Raw genomic sequence first — 12,350 nt, 5'->3', positions numbered from 1 at the left:
TTATGATAATCTGGTTATGTTCGGTCAATGAAATATAGCCTATTCTTATAATAAAATTATATAAGTACATCTAAAGCTCTGTCATTTAAAGATTTATGTTCATAAAATTTCCTTGAATTTAAAAAAAAATTTGAGAAAATTGAGTCCCACAGCTCTAGAAAAATATAAACTACTGTCAGCAGAATAATTCAGGGAGCAGTGCCGCATTTGACATTGGTGGTAAGACCAGGTCTATGAATGACTAGCAACCCCTTGACAGTGTAAGAAAACCCCAGAATCAACCCACACACTTATACTCTATTAGTACTATCTTCTAAGGCAGGGCCTTTTTTCCCCATACTTTTAAATCTGAGCAAACTTTTTTTTTTTTTCAAGATTTTATTTATTTATTTGACAGAGATTACAAGCAGGCAGAGAGGCAGGCAGAGAGACCCGGGCGGGGGTGGGGGGGCAGGCTCCCTGCTGAGCAGAGAACCCAATATGCGGCTCCATCCCAGGACCCTGAGATCATGACCTGAGCTGAAGGCAGAGGCTTAACCCACTGAGTCACCCAGATAGCCCTCTGAGCAACCTTTTAATCTCTGACAAAGAAATCTTTGGTTAATGGGGGAGAGACTTATTTTGTTAAACTTCATAACAAATCTTAGAGGCCTCCAATGACCTTTGGACTGGAGCGCTGGAGCTCATGAGTGGCTATACTGTTGAAGCCAAAGGCTCACTCATGACTTACAAGACAAGGGAAAAGCTAAGAAGTAAACTGGACATTGCAATACATCAAATACAATGCTAGCTGCTCTGTAGAGCACCTCATCTCATGTCTCCATTTATAGTCACTAAAATAGTCTTGAGTATCTCTCTCCGTGTTACAGGTGTGGAATGGAGATTGCAGAGCTGGGTGGTGAAGGACAGAAAGTTTTGAGCCAAGGCTAGTAATTCCACACCAAAGCATTCTTGAGAATTAGAAGAAAAGTTCAATAATAAAATTGATTAAAAAAAAAAATTAGGGGAGCCTGGGTGGCTCACCCTTTAAGCATCTGTCTTCAGCTCAGGTCATGACCCCAGGGTCCTGGAATCAAGTCCTACATCAGTCTCCCTGCTCAGTGGGAAAACTGCTTCTCCCTCTCCCTCTGCTACTCCCCCTGCTTGTATTCCCTCTCTGGCTGTCTCTCTTTCTCTGTCAAATAAATAAATAAAATCTAAAAAAAAAATTAAAACCATTAGAAACCTCAGTCTGAAAGCAAAAATGTATTATCAACGTGTTTGCAATATATAAATATTGTTTTAAATTACATTAGATAGTCAATGGAATTACTTAATTTGATATAATTATCATATGCCTTAATGGACATTGTAAAGAAATTAAAAAAATAAAAATACCCAGGCACTCACTATATCATATATACAACATTTAATGCACAGCTCCTCACTCGTTAGATTTTATTTCTATGGTCATGATTTCAAATTATACAGTATTGCTAATATTTTCTTTTCTATTTTTTTTTTCTAAAATAAGTACTTGCTTTTTTAAGACATTCCTCTAAAATGAGAACATGCCTCCAAAAACAATTGCAATGGTGTCCATACTTGCAGCCTACATTTTTCCCTGAATACAACTTGCCAAGTTTCTCATACAATATATTTAATATCTTTCTCTTAGCTGGGACAGAAATAAAATAATTTATTCATTGTCCTTTGAGGATCGAGCAATGATAACAAAACCAATGATGTTGTCAAATCTATTTTATCATAAATTGCCATTATCCTATACTCTTTAGAACTATAATTACAGCTCATCTTAATTACTACCATTTTTCAGATAAGGCATCTGAGTCAGAGAGGTTAAATAATTTGTCCATGGAATTCAGCAAGGGGATAATTGAGCTAGGATTAAACCCAGAGAGTCTGCACATCTGCACATTTATATCCAATCATACCATGTTCATGAGCAATGCATTTCATAAATAAGTATATTCTGGGAGGGACTCCTCTGGGTCTCCCATGCTTATATTTCATACCTATCATGCAATTCAAAAATATATAGTATTCTGGAAAGAAACAAATGGTCTTTATTTGCATTTGCACTCATTTAACAAAATTCTACAAATTAAATAAAAGGTTGCCTTCTTCCCATGAAATTTTAGAAAAAGGTCTAAAAGAACTTGACCTTTGAATATGGAAGCCATTAATTTTTTCCAAGTTTTGCGAAGAGCAATGGAAACTCTTTCACCCTTAGTAAACAACGACTAATGAAAATCATTATTGTAACCTATGTGTGTTGTGAAAAAAACACATCTTGCCAAGTGATAGGAGAAAGTAGTCGTGGATAATCATTCGTCTCGTGATAGAAAATAGTTCCACGTCATTTCTCTTGTTAGCCCGGAAGAATGGAGTTGTGCCCCTCACTTTATTAAACAAGGTCTCTTCTAAAATCAGCATTTTGTTACAAATATAACTTCCAGCTTATAACCCTTTCCAGTTCTCTGAATCCTGATGACCCCTGTGCCCTTGAGAAACATCAACAAATCTTCAGGACACCCCCAATGGGACCAAAGAGAATCTCGGGTTCTCTCTCCACATATCACTCCCAGGAGAATCTGCAAAGAGATCAGACTCAGGATATGAGATGTAACATGCTCCCCTTCTCAACTGACTAACTGCAAACATAGAGAGCTTCCTGATCTCAAATAGCAAGATGAGGAAAATCAGGAAAGCAATGACAAGTCAGCATTTATAGTCATAGGACAAAGATTCTGGACTGAGGGTAGGTTTCCATCCCACACTCTGAGCTCATTCACTTTGCACATTTATAGTTTCTCCAAGAATTCTTATCACACCATAACTCACTGCTGCCCTTTGTGCACTCACCAGTAATAACCCCAAGGGGCAGATGTGAACACCAATACTTCCTGTCAAGTATTCCAAGCATACTAACCTTCCCCACTGCCCACCAGAGATTCTAGATAAAGGATTAATTAACAATCTCTCAGACTGCTTTTATGTTAAGTTCCCAACCCATTTCATTTGCAGACACCAGAAAATATAACCCTTCTTAACCGGTCACATCAGGATACTTTTTAAACCTCCAAATCCATACAACCTAATATATATTCAAAGCCTCAAATTCTCTGCAAGTTACAGTCTCTCAAAGGCATCGGTGTCCTTACCAAAGTCTTGCTAGGATAAACGGAAGGTTTTCATTTGTCTTTGCATCTCTTTACCCAGTGGCATTCAGAGCACAAAGATAGGACCCAATTCAGGAAAATTAAGAACCCAAGCTTTGTGGCTTCACCTGACTTCCTCAGCCTTAAATGGGGCCTTTGCTCACCACACAGTGAATCTGAGTCTCAGTTCAGTTCAGCAACAGAGCACCTGCTTTGTCATTAACACCCAAGATTAAGAGGAAACAGAGGACTATCCTTAGGAAGTACAGAATTGGCTGAAGATGTCTTTGGCATTTCAGCCTCCCTGCCAAGGAAGAATGGATGGAAAATAATGCTGCCTGGTGTCCCCAACTGTTCTTGTTTGCCAAGGTTCATTTCTCAAAGAAGACTGAGCTTTCTGACTACCTCTGTGTCTGATAACTGCTCATCAGTGCACCAATTCTATTACCAAAAAGGTTGCATGACCAGAGCATGGACAGCAATTTGATTCACAAGTGTCTGTGTCTCCTATCACTGCCTGGAAAAAATGTAATCTGCCATTGATTCTTAGCAATAATCCAAGGACGGTGTTTATTTTTCTAAAGAAAATGTTACAAGCAGTCCAAATAAATTTTAGGAAAATTGACTTTAATCCAGATCTCTGTCATTCCAAAACATATAAATAATGGGAATTATTTGATGCTCGCAAAATGATTGTCAAAGCCTACAATGCGAATTTTAGAGAAAATACTGAAATCATTTTCTGAGGAAGAGAGAAACTGAGTTAATAGCACCCCTTTGTGGCAATAGAGGGGTATACAAATGAAAAATAAGACCATTATTTTATAAGGGTCTTTACAATTCTTTGTCCTATAAAATTATATTTATAAAGGCCTGAAGACCCATCTACAAATTTTTCCTCTGCCATCAGGCAGAGCCACACTAGTATCGTCTGGCTGATTTGGGAACCTGCTATGGTTTTAAAGGTCTCCAAAGGGAAGATTTCATGACCTCTCCCGGTAAAACATTCCAGGATTTTACTCTCAGGTCTCATAAAAATACTTTATACAGCAGCATCCGCCCATTTCCTCTAGTTAAACCTGCCTCTTGGGTTGAGATGAGAAACAGATGGTTTCTAGCCTTTATTCTTTGGCGGCTGTGTATATCGTACGTTAAGGCCATGGAGAGGGAATCGTAGCAATAGGAACTCATCATGGTTTATCTACACATCCTTCCAAGGTAGGACCTGCAAATACCAGGTCCACTGTTCAGGGCAGAGGGTGTGTGTTAAGGGACCAGAAAATGCCAAGCAAAGCTCCTCATCTCAAAAGGGTTTCAGTTTTCCCTTATACATGGGGAATCCCTGTGCCCAGACTCTGCATACTTTCACCAACCTGGCTCTTCAGAGGAGGTGCTCAAACTGATTTTAAAGGAGAGATTTTGGAATAACAGTACCTACTAAGTTAACCATTTTATACTTAGCACATCATCTGATGATGTGACAGAACCACATTTTTTCATGTTGCTTTCAATCTTTTTCTTTTTTTCTCTTTAATATCTAGCATAATTATACCTGAACTGAAGGCTACTTTACTTTCCCTCATTTGAATATTAATTTAAGTATTAATGAGTTTTAAAAACGTTATTGAACCCAGCACTTCCCCATGATTTTTCAAAGCCTGCCCAGTACATTCTGGATACCTGTTTTTATAGGGTTGACATGGGGACTATGCTAGCTTTTTTCTATTTTCTTTCTTTTTAGTTTTTCCCACCGATTACTATTTTGTTATTGTTGTTACTTTGGGAATAAGGAATGTAGGTTTCTCCTTATATCTCTAGATAAGGTCTGTTTTAATAACCCAGTCAGTGTGGAGACTAGCTTTGTCTTGTATTTTTCCACAGCAGTAAGATTTTAAAGAATATTTTGTTTGTGGTAAGTAAAGACGGTAAGATGCAGACATTTAACTGGGGTCCTTTAATTTTAAAACAATATAATAAATGCCAAATTCACATTCCATAATGGCTTTTTATCTTTTCTCTAAAAAGAAAAAATACAGATTCATGGAAAGTAGTAACTGACACCTATTTCGTAAGTGTAGTGCATGTACTATTTATTATGCTTACAGGTAGATTATACATATTGTAGAAGAACAACCCACTGTTCTTGCCCAAAACCTGAGTGTAAATCAAATATAGGCCATATATTCATTTCATAGTGTGTTGGTATTTATACTTGTCTTTAATCTTATTCTATAACATTTGTAGTTAAGATATATTCCATCTATTTTAGTCTAAAATTAGCAAACAGAAAACGTGGAGTACCAGTGTGGACACAATGTCTTTTTTTTTTTTTTTTTTTAATTCATTCATCTTTAAGCATTGCCCAGCGTGGAACTCAGTACTATCAAAAGATTTCTAGTCCAAGAGCTGTATATTAACTCTGAAGGTCCTCTTCCCCCCTCTAGTGGTGATGAGCGGTACAGTACATCTGTGGTGGGCATTTGCCACTGATTTACACAGGAAAGAGGTGAGTGGACAGGGCTCAAATTCCAGATTTGCCATTGCTAGATGTGAACTTGAGACTTAACCTCACCTTATGTTTTTCAGTTTTCTCATCAGACATAGAGTAATGATGACAATTTTCAGGATGGTTGTGATGGTCACAAAAGAAAATGTAAAGTCAAATCTATTTAGGAATTGATCATACAAAAACGGATTTTTTTAAAAAATATATGACATAAGATGCATAATATATTTAATAAGTGGACTTGATCCTGTGGTGGACAGACTACAAGACAGCCTGCTTGGTCCCTCCCTCCTGGTACATAAAGTATTTAGTATAGATCAACACTGTGTTCCCAGTCCTGAAACAAACTGACATTGTGTGCCATGTGCTTCTCTGAGAAGGTCTTTGCAAGCAGTCTTCTGGCTCAAAATGTTTAGCTTGAATCTAGTCCCAAAGGAACAATCAGATCAAAACTAAGGGTCATTTGGAAAAACAAAACAAAACAAACAAAAACCCAACACTCCCAACAACTTCTAGACAAAAAATTTCAGCATCTTGAAAAATCACTGAGGCTGATAAATATTCATAATGGAAAAAGACTGGTAAAAGGACAATGAGAACTAAATGTAATTTATGATCTTAGATTGGATCCTGGATTGGGGAAGGGCGTAGTATTGGGGCACTTGTAGAGACTTGAAAATAGGCTTTCTATGAGACCATAGGATTAAATCATTATAGTTTACTTGACTGCTTCACTGAGTGTGATTGTTTAGAAATATGCCCATATGCCCTTAATCTTAGGAGATACATGTTTAAATATTTAGACATAAAGTGCCATGATTAAAAGTGTGTGTGTGTGTGTGTGTGTGTGTATCATTTACTAGGCTCAAGTTCCTTTGAACACAAAAAAGTTTTATCAGCCGCTAAGCATCCATCAGAACGTCTGGTGCTTATCAGATGGGCAATGAGCATTTGCTGTGTGAATGTCTGAAAGCAACTTGCAAACTCTGAAGTGCTAATGCTAATTACAGCAAAGGGTCAATGACAGTTAAACTTGGTAGTTACTAGTAATGACAGTTACATATGTCAGTTATTAGCATTTAGTTGGTGTACAAGATATGGTAAAAGCTAAACAGTGGTTGTGAGGTACAGGCTGGAAAATTTTGTGGCAGATAGGTGATTTTAGAGTATGGAGGCTTGAGAAGGAGGAAGGGATGGTAAAAATAGCCCCAAATTAATTATATCCACAATCTTTTTGCCTGGACCCCAAATGACTGTTTGCAGAGCTGTGGCAAGTAAGGTTATCAAGTCACTATCAGGAAATTTGCAGCCAGCAATATTCTCCAGTGAATCTTTTCCCCTAGGGTCCAGTTACTAATCTGCCCCTGGGAGCAGCTAAGAGGGAAAAGAAGGAAAGATGATGGACAGGAAGAGGAAGGAGGAAAAAGCACGACCTTCTCTATTCCAGACCAGTCCCTTGGCCTCACCCTTGTGGGTCATTTCTCTCCATCGCCATGATGAATATTAAACTGTACCACTCCTTGGGGGACCTGTAAAATCCCTCCGGAATTTTAAAGGAAATAAGGAAAGTCAAAATGTTGCCCCCTCCTGGCAGCTTTAGCAAATCTTTACACACAACTTGTTACACAGTTAACAGTTGTGTTAAGAGTCTCCCTCTCTTGACTCACTCTGAGAAGACAAACAGTATAGCAGGAAGGTAGACTTTCTAAGTCAACATATTAGAGTAGCAAATAGCTCTTTGTCACTGACAGTTATCACAAAGTTTTTTAAAAAAGCTTTTTAAATTCTTTGCCTTTGTATTTAAATTTGGCTCCAGGTGTAGCTTTAGAAATTCTGTGGGCATGTATCAAGTGCTCAATCACCCAAGAGAAGAGCTCTCATGTGTTTAGGGCACCTGTCCGGCAAATCTGAGGCAAAACAACAGAAAAAAGAGAGAATGCACAACAGAAAGTTCAGCCTCAATAACCTCAACAAAATGCAAAATTTTGTAAAAAGAAAATTTAAATAAAGTAGAATATATATAGACTGTAATAGTGTGATTTATAATAAGGAATTTATAGTTGGTCTTCATCTCCATTCCGGCACACTGCTCCTAGAACCCTTGGAATGAATTACCTGCCCGCAGAATTGGAAAGGTGTCTTTCGTTATGTTAATAAGATGACTTTTGGAAAGCCAGGAGGATGGAGGCTGGTTGCTGGTGGAGCCAACCACGTGATTAGAGGGTGGGAACTTATAGTTCCACCCACCTTTGGGGAGGAGAGAGGCCCTAGAGAATGAGTTCAATCATCAATAGCCAATGACTTAATCAATTGGACCTACTTAATGTAGCTTCCATGAAAACCCAAAAGGAGGAAGTTAGGAAAGCTTTCTTCCACAGCTGGATGACCATGTGAAGATTCATAGAGAAGAGGGTTCTCTGAAAGCATTGAAAGCAATGTGCTCCTTCCCCAGACCTTGCCCTAGGTATCTCCACCATCTAGCCATCCCGATGCATTTCTTTTATAAGAAACCAGTGATGTAGTAAGTAAAAGGTTTCTCTGAGCTCTGTGGGCCACTCCAATCAAGTCCCTGAACCCAAGGAGGGGTTCATAGGAACCTCTGATTTATAGCTGAGTGATAACATGGAGTTTCCATTATGGCTCCTGAGGTGGGGGCAATCTTGGAGAATGGAGCCCTCCACCAGTGGGATCCGGTGCCACCTGCAGACAAGTTAAAGTTAAAATGTCCAAGTTGAGTTAAGTTGTAGAACCCCCTGCCGGTATTGGAGAATTGCTTGGTGGTGTGGGGGGAAATATTCCACATAGCAGAACACAACTGATGAACATACATTGTAGCAGGTGTCAGAAGTATAAATGTAAAACAAGTTTTGTGTTATTTTAAGAGCTAAAATTTCATATTGAACTCTTTGTTGGGAGAGGGCTTCCTAATCACTTCTATTAGAGACCAAAAAGGTCTTAATTTCCCCCAGTCCCACTATATGGTATGTCCAAAATATATACTTGTATCATTAATGTTTATCTTTCTAAAGTGGTCCCCGTAACATACGCTTCCTCTTTGGGTCAATAAAGCTGCTTTTCTTTTTATTAAAAAATCAATTTTTAGGAATGAATGGAGTAGGTATTTCCCTTTTCCTGTGTATTGCAAGCATTGCGTTATCTCTCTCAATGACACCCACATTTTAATTCTCTTCTCTAACATTTGTCTCTCATCCTCCACCAACAGGTAAAAATAGTAAATTAATGGAGGTGGGCATGTCTGATGACTATGAGCAGAGCCACCTGTCAAGAGCCCAAATGCTTCTGCAAATGATTACAACAGCTTTACAATCGGATGCTTATCTGTTTCTGCCTTGAGCATTAATTAATTTATTCATTCAATATGTACTCAGACAACTAGCAATTTCTAAGTTGAACATATACATCCCAGCCCTGAAAGAGCCTATGATCTAATGTAAACAATTATAATCTATATCTTTGGAATCAAAAGAGATACTCTTTGGAAAAAAGAAAAAAAAAAGAGGGGGTCTAATACATTCTAATACATGTATGTATTACACACATAAGCATGACATGTCATAGTCTCCTCTTTGCAATTTCCAATGCACGTCTGCAAATTAAACACTCTGATAGTAAAGGAATTTATCTTATCTGACCTTTCCCCAGACGACTTTTCTAGGTAACAGAACAGAAGATTACATGCTTCAGACCACGGTCTCCTTTATACAAAAATAAGGCACACTAAGTATAAAGTACAGGGGAGATAAGGAAGAAGGAAGATATGCTTGGGAGGGTGGTGGCAGCCTCATGAAATGCAAGAACACAATTGATTCCAGACTTGACCTATTGTAAGTCATGGTTTCCAGGAGCCCAGGATTAGGGAGGGTGTTCCAAGAAGAAGTTCAGTTTTAGGCAAATCCTGGAGGCATCCCTGGGGCATTTGTGAGAAAACCATGGAAGGTAGTGGATGAGCCTGAGATGTACCAGACTGGCTGCTGGGTAATGAAGCTGAACAGAAAGACCAGGACTCCATGATACAGGGCTTGAAATCCATGCAAAGCAGTTACTATTCCATCCTGTAAGCAATGGGCATACTTTACAGAGTTCTGCATTGAGGAGTCAACAAACACAGAGCACTCTCTTGTGGGTGTGGAGGTTGGATATGGTGACAGGTGGGGAGCGTGGACCCAAGGTGGGAAAAGCATGAACCTGTCATAAGACAGCATGATCCTTCTGCAAGCCACCTTTGGGTCTAAGAGAGGCCACCACATGAAGCTCTTGGAGTGGCTCCTGCTATCTTGTCCTGCAGCTTCTCTTGTTTCCCCCTAATGCACCATGCACCCTTAAGTCCCCTGTACATCTTTGCTCAAACAATGCTAAATGTTAAAAAAAAAAAAAAAGCCTACATGTTAAATAATTAAATAATCCATGACTGAAAATAAGCATTTGCATTTAAACGTTCTAGCTTAAAATGTGATTTCATATTCATTATCTCATTTCATATGGATATAGAAATCAAAATACCTGGCAATTCCATGAGGCCCCGGGGAGAGCAAGCATGGAATGTGAAGTGCTTCCCACGTAAGACTTCTCCAAAGTTTCCTTGTTTCATTATTTAGGTGACTATCCAACTAGGGACAACACAGACCCCATTCCTGCCTAGCTGTATCCTGAATGATCAGTGACTGGCTCACGGGGCTTCTCCTGAAAAGCCTCCAGCCTTTCCTATGCAAAGCTGACGGGGTGGGTATGATGGCTCCTGAGGCTTTCTGGTCCTTCAACTAACTGCCTCATTTCCCAGGAACGAAGTCCTGACTTGCCGCCTTCCAGACTCCATCCCTGTCAAAACAGCTGACGACGAGGGACTATAACGAGCTCTAATGCAGCATTTACTTTAGAAAACAAGGGCTTTGAAGTGACGGTATGGTTGGTCTCGCCCCGCCCCACCCCGTCTGTTCCCAGGTTCCCCACGCAAGCCGAGAAGCTGGATGAATCTCGGTGAATACATGATCCGTCTTTCGTGTGCTGTTGGTTAAATCTCCTTGGGTGCTCTAGAAGCCGCGTTTAGGGGTGCATGTGTGTGAGGGGGTACGTTTTCTTCTCAGCGTGTGAAAGGAGTAAGATGTACTCCTCATGCACACACACACACTCGTGCCCACACAGCACACCACCCACACCGTCCATAGGAGAAGGACACAACGAATGACTTCTAGCTTCCTTCCAGGAGCTGCCTTCCCAGCCCCACCTCTCTCTTGGAGATCCTACTCTTTTTAGGTGGTACTTTGCTCAGCTGAAGTCTAAATTGTATTTGACCCTCTGCTAAATTAGCTTTTAATCTAGAGGCATTCAAAGGCAAGACCTGAAAAAAATCAAAGAATGGTTAAATAAATCAATGAATGGCATTAACAGAAATGAAAGAAAGTGAGTTCTATGAAGAGAGCAAGTTCAGAAGGGCAGCTATTTCTGGTAGAAAAGAAAACAAACACTGAGTAGATAGAACACTGGGCTTACACCTCATGTCCATATAGCCACTACTAGGTATAAGATCTCCAATAGGTAAAACACTCTCTAGCCTCAGTTTTCCCATCAGTGAAGTGGGGATAACGTTATCTACTGCACCTATAGGCTATGGGAATAAAATTAGATAATAAAAGATCTTGAACACCGTGTCAGGCACATAGTAAGCCCTCAACAAATGCCATATTGGAAGTCTATTTTATTTGAGGACGATGCTTTCAACCAGAAAGATAATGTTTATTTGCAGCATGGAACAAAGAATAACAGTTTGTCCGGCAGGTGAGCTAAGAGTACAAAGTAAAGATTTCTAGGTCTTCTTGAATAAGGCACTCTTAATGTGGGTATTTGTTCTTTTGAGTCAAATGTAGTGTAACTCTGAGCCAACATTAATATAGCCTACACATTTCTTCCTGATCCACATGTAAGTTGACTTGGAGGTAATTTTACCCACTAGTTAAGGAGACTTCTCTTTTCTGTAAAGAATCTTATGCAATATGTTTCAAATATGTCCATGATGAACAAAAGCAGTCAAGAGGAATCCTGCCATTCAGCCAGACAAGCTCCCTTTGCCAGTTTTCTTTTCAGAATACAATACAGGAAAAGATGACCTCCTTTCCTTGAGGCTCAGACTGGATTTAGGAAATTACAATGCACAGAAGACGTCATAAGTCCTGAGGAAAATAGTTGTATCTCATCATAAATAGTGCATAACATTCAGAAATCCCTGTCTGTGGTTCATTATTCCCTCCCACCCCTAGAAGTACAGGAAGGTATATTTAAAAGTTAGACAACCTAAAATTGCAAGACTAAGTCATGAAAATTATCCAAAACAAGTATCGTAAAATATGTTTATTCTGGGTTTCAATAAGTATTATGGTTATTTTGGCAAACAACATATTTTATCTGTCATAAATCAGTGTTATTTGGTTCAATTATTTTTAAAATCAAAGGTCTGGCTGTAATGCACACTTTGGGTGGTAGGTGGCGCTAGGGGCCCACCTAATGTTATGCTACTTTTCCCCCCAGCTAGCTTGGTCCAGCTTCTTCTGCAGCCTGATAATCATTTCAATAGTTACAGCCTGTGATGGGAAACGTTTCTGTGGACCTCTGCTAACAACTGGCAGCAGAACACAACCGTGGCATTTAGATCTCAAACGAAATTAGCAACC

General features: G+C 39.3%; 1 protein-coding gene across 5 annotated transcripts in view; it reads right to left on the bottom strand.

Moving 5' to 3' along the window:
- NYAP2 (neuronal tyrosine-phosphorylated phosphoinositide-3-kinase adaptor 2) overlaps positions 1-12,350 on the bottom strand; it is a 313,460-nt gene that overhangs the window by 80,060 nt on the left and 221,050 nt on the right. The window lies entirely within an intron of this gene.

Source organism: Mustela erminea, chromosome 8, assembly GCF_009829155.1.
Source record: "Mustela erminea isolate mMusErm1 chromosome 8, mMusErm1.Pri, whole genome shotgun sequence".
In the NCBI taxonomy this organism is placed as follows: domain Eukaryota; kingdom Metazoa; phylum Chordata; class Mammalia; order Carnivora; family Mustelidae; genus Mustela; species Mustela erminea.
The sequence above is the reverse complement of the archived record's forward strand: the minus strand, read 5'-3'. Positions and strand labels throughout refer to the sequence as shown.